Genomic DNA, 6000 nt, shown 5'->3' on the forward strand with positions numbered 1-6000 from the left:
ATATGACGAGACTCACCTAACAACATAAAAATAATAATAATAATATAAAATTTTATATATATAAAAAATTAGATTAAGATTTTTAAGTTAAAAATAAATATAAATTTAGTAAAAATAATCTAAATTAAGAAAGAATAATAATACATATTTTTTTTCGGGCTTCGAGCAATAACTTTGTGACATATTTTAGAAAGTCCTTCTATTGATTTGAATTATTTATAAAAAAAATAATTTGAATTATTAGATTATATGTTAAATAATTTAAACTTCAAGATTTAAATTAAATAATTGATCGATGGATATATCTAGTTTTATCATAAAAAAATAACGATGAGACTCCACGAATAATAGATCAAATCCTCGATCTTCTGTATATGTATATCAATTTGATATGTATGTTGGACTTAATCCTGAAATTGATCTCATGACATAATATATTGATACAATACATATCATTAGTAGATAAATATGGTGATGATCATAATCTGATTATCGTAGATCATACGTGTCCGATATGGCTCCTAAGGCAAAGTATGATTGTGGTAAGTATTGGCGCAAAGGTTAGAGAATATTAAAACTTTTATTTTCACCATTGATCTATTACTTTATATCAAAGATCGATTATAGTACTACTACTCGAAGAAGAATGATCAACTATTACCGTAATGCTATTTGTCGTAAGATTCTCCATAATACAACAATTATGAATACAACGAGCTTTGCTTTATGTCTACATCATGTAGGCTCTATCACATCTACTCAAAATTATCTATTATCTTTCTCTTCCCCTTCTATGTATAAAATTAACAAGTATCTTGTTAAGCTATATAATCTGAATCTTGAGTAATATATGGAAAATATTGCTCCTCGGTCCATGCACAATCTTTAAATTATGTAGACGTGACTATTGACTCCCCAACATCACAATCATAATCGATTGAGATATTATTGTCCATATCACTGTCATGTCTCTGAACTGAGTGAGTTATTGAATGTAATTGAAAATGTGTCCCGTCGTTTGGCTCAAATTTTTCTAACAGTGTGACTGATGCTACAATCTTCCCCTTTACCTTTGCCTTTACATTTGCACACTTGGTGGATAACAAATAGCTAGGTGTCTCTAGTTCATTGAGTAGTCTGACTCAATGTTATATGGTTCCTTTAATCATGTTTTGATCGAGGGAGATCTTTCTCCTATTGTGAATGTATTTTCTCTTCGACCCATTCTAACATCAGTTGGGAATCTTTATTGTAATATTAGAGGTCGATAAAATCAATCTCTAGTTCCTCTAGCTCCTTATCTAACTCGGCACATTGCAAACTTAGCCATATGTTTTAGTATATATATATACAAGTTTATCCAACCATCTATATGATAGCCTATTGTGAAAGTACAGGAATGACAATATTTCTTAAACTTTGTGCATCCACTCGTAACCATAACTTATATTGTAAAAAGATATAAAGAAGACTTTGTTAGCATAATAAATAATTAATATTAAGTATAATTTATAATTAACATATGTGTAACTTTCTCGTACTAGCATTTATATTGTAACGACATGATACAACTACATTGCCGAAGAATAAACTAATTATTTTTTGAAATAATCGACCCTCCATAATAGTATCGATTGCATCGATAATGTTTGGCAAGAGTTGATATATAATATTTCTAAGTGATAACAATAAATCATATCATGATCTAAGGCAATACCAAAATTAAATAGTTGAATTTAGATAATACGTTATAAGATAAATAATTTTGTTAGTAAAATTTTTTTAAATATTAAAAAATATTAATTAGATTACATTGAATATGAGTTTACCTGCATTATGGATGTCTTTGTCCATATGAACTTTAATCCTATAATCGATGATCTATAAAGATTGCTCTACCTTAAAATCAACATATGTATAAGATAAGACATGTAAACACTTATCCATATCAACCTTATGTAGGATAACCTAAGGTGGTTTTACTCATATTGTAATTTCATTCATAGTATCCTAAAATCTAGATGAAATAATAATCTCTTTCATATTTTTTTTTGCTTGATCCTGAATACCTGAAATTGGACTATTTCCGTTAGACAACCATTGCCTTCAGACCCTACCTCTTTTGCTATATTAAATTTAATGCAATAAAATTTTTAGCAATCTGAGTGACTCCGAGTCGAAGTATCTCACCATATGTATACTATTGTATCAAAGAGTGAATCCAATGATGATTATATATAAACTTTATGATTGACTATGCCCAAGCTATATACTTATTATTTTATGATAACTCATTAATTTTCTTTGGTATTAGATCTATATAATGAGCTGCACATGGAGTCCAAAATAATATTTTTTTAATCAATTTTCTTAAAATTGACTCTATTATCGGTGACTATTTGGATAATGTATTATTGTCTGATCTCCTCTACTATGGTGTCCATTAGATTTTTAATATATTTTGCATCATGAATTTTATTGAAAGTATTAATTGATTTATGAAAAATAATTTGTTTGTTGTAATAAATAAGAAAATTGATGATATTCATTTTTATTGGTCCCATCTAATTGTCACACATCCGTGTCACCTCATATTTGTCTCACTAGTTCTTAAAGGGTTTGATTTAATCCTCTAATCCTACCACCTCTTTATTTAAATACACATTATGAATCTCCTTTGATGTTGGAAGCTTGATCCTCATATCGATCTTTTTAATAGAGGAGACCATGCTCTAATAATAGAGACCTCGGGCGGTGTTTGCTGGATTCCTATGGAAGTTGAACTATTTAGCTATTGTCTTCCCAATATCCTATTTATTTTCTTTTATATATGTCAATCTGTGTTTACTTCGTTGTTTGTAGATGATAAGCTTGTAGATCAATATCAATAATATCTAGTATTAACCTCATGCTAAGTCCTCTAATAAAATTATGAATTATAGCTATTTTCAGCTACCAATCCATCTCTACTAAGAAGAGGTAGTTAGCTGCCTCATGGCCAACCTCCAGATTAGCCATGAGGCATAGACTCACTACCACTATCACATTCTCATTGTGTGTTAGATCGCTGAATGTCAACTATGAGATCTGGGTCAATATCATCGTCATGACCCTCACATTTATCATAAATTGACTCATGTGTAGCCTTATAGTATTATGTTAGAAAATCTGGGGGCGACATCACATGTGCAGTAAAAAACATAAAAAATAAAATCATTAAATTTCCCATCGATGTATTCATCGTTGTGCGAAGATTGGTGCAAAAAAATCACGAAACTTAAAACTACGTATATGAAAGATTATGTTACCTAGGGCGATCATATTTCTCTGAATCCCTACAGATATCTAGGAGAGGGTGGAAGAATTCAAGCGTCCTCCTCTTTAGTAGTGATCCACATAGCAAGCCTATGACGATGCTCCTTAAAACTCCAAACCTGCTATTTGAGGAGGAGAAGGGAAGGAGAATAGGAGATGCAACCCAAAAAGACTAGTCGTATGAACCATTGGTTCTCTCTTATTTATAGAAGTGTCATGTCATATATACCCGGCAAACCAATCACATGAGTGATGACACGTGCGACTTAACACGTAGTCTTTTTGCTTATTATATTTTTGACATTTATCACTATATATATATATATATATATATATATATATATATATATATATATATATATATATATATATATATATATATATATATATATATATATATATATATATATATATATATATAGTGATGTCTTTGGATTTGTGCAATGGGAATCAGATCACGATGAGATCATGATAATGAGACCGATTCACCTTTAAACATAAATTCTAAATAATCCTGGTCATAGGTTACTTGAGAGGGACATCGAGATAACCGGACAAACTGATGTGTTGTATACCCATTCATATGATGGATGCAGCTGGTCTCATAGCTCCTCGTGTGAGGATACTAGGGATACAGTATAGGTGCTCATTGGAGAATGAGTTCACTGATTCATCCACTTATGAAATTCTGGATGGTTGATGATACCTTATTGTCAACTAACGATTTCGTAGTTTCAGTGGTGTATTTGGTCCTTAGACTTGAGACACCAAGGATATTCTGTATGAGTGCTCCACTCTTTGATACCGGACTAATAGGTTTGGATGTCCCAGATCTAGTACAACCAATCATCAGGAGTGGCAGTCAACCTTACGAGGGCTATTGAGTGTCGATAGAGGATCATCCATTCTCTATGCCATAAGAGGAATATCCTATGTGTTCTTGCGTAGACAAATCCTTGATTAGGGTCATTCGGATTGAGAGATAAAGAATTCTTCGGGAGAATCTGATTAAAGCGAGACTCGAGTAGAAACCGTATGGGTCTGACAGCACCATGTCCGGTATACGGTCTTTGAGATATTAGATGGATGAAGGACTATAGGTACACGGTAACTGAGGACAAACAAGTCCAATGGATTGGATTCACTTGTATCGTTTGGAAAATTGAGGATTTTGTTTTATATTCTTCCATTGCACATATGATGTCGCCCCCAAAATTTCCCAACAGATCCTGCCCTATTAGGTATTGGATCTCCATCCATCTACCCAAGCCTCTTATATTAGTAGATCTCTATCTAATAATCTCTCATTGGCTCTTATTGAATCTCATCCATATGATCCAATAATTCAGGGGCATATTAGATATATCCAATAAGATAGGAGCTCCGGCGGATATCTCATATCTGAACCTCTACTCATCGCAATGCCTATCATATGTGTGTGACCCTCTAGGCCCAATATCGAGCTAGCCGTATGTCATACCTATCAAAACTCCTTCTAGCTTAGCGAATTATTATCTCCATAATAATTCACTCGACTCATCAACTGCAAACGTACTAGGCCACTACACCGTAGTCTCCAGATGATACAGGAGAATCTAATCTATTTGACATGTCTGACCTCAATTACCGTATACATATAGTCCCTCATCTATTTAATATCTTAGAGACCGTATACTGAGCATGGTGCTATCAGACCCATACGGTTTCTGCTCTAATCTTGCTCTAATCGGATTTACCCAAAGAACTCTTTCTCTCTCAATCCGAATGACCCTAACTAGAGATTTGTTTGAGTAAGAACACATGAGATATTCCTCTCATGATACTGAGCACGGAGGATCCTCTATCGATACTCAATAGTTCTCGTAAGGTTGGCTACCACTCCCGATGATCGGTTGTGCTAGATCTAAAACCTTCAGACCTATAAGTCCCGAATCATAGAGTGGAGTACTCATACAGGACATCCTTGGTATCTCAAGTCTAAGGACCAGATACATTACTGGGACTACGGAATTGCTATTTGACAATAAAGCATCATCAATCATCCAACATTCCGTAAGCAGATCAATTAGTTAACTCATTCTCCAATGAGTACCTGTACTGTATCCCTAGTGTCCCCACACGAGCAGCTATGAGACTAGCTGCATCCATCATATAGACGGGTATACAGCACATTAATATGTTCGGTTATCTCGATATCCATCTTGAATAATCTATGACCGGGATTATTTGGGATCTATGTTTAAAAGCGAATCGGTCTCATTATCGTGATCTTATCATGATCTGATTCCCATTGCACAGATCCATGAACATCATACTATATTCAAGCAACAGGTAATATAAAGTGATAAAATGTCAAATAATAATAATAAGTAAAAAGACTGCATGTCAAGTAACACATGTTATCACTTACGTGATTGGCTTGTATGACACTTATGACTAGCATATTCTTCTTTAGTTATTGTCTTCTTTTTAATTATATCATCCATAATCTATTATAATTTATCTTAAAATGATTTATGGACCTATGTTGGAACCTTTATTTGTATTTTGCAATATCGGAATACTCGCTTGCCAAATGCATCATCACCAACGTGACTCTTTTACTTTTATCAATGTATTCATAATAAAAACACTACCAATGATAATGGTTCTTGTCTCTTTTGAGTATGATTCAAGTATTATAAT

The sequence above is a fragment of the Musa acuminata genome, chromosome BXJ1-8 (assembly GCF_036884655.1).
Source record: "Musa acuminata AAA Group cultivar baxijiao chromosome BXJ1-8, Cavendish_Baxijiao_AAA, whole genome shotgun sequence".
In the NCBI taxonomy this organism is placed as follows: domain Eukaryota; kingdom Viridiplantae; phylum Streptophyta; class Magnoliopsida; order Zingiberales; family Musaceae; genus Musa; species Musa acuminata.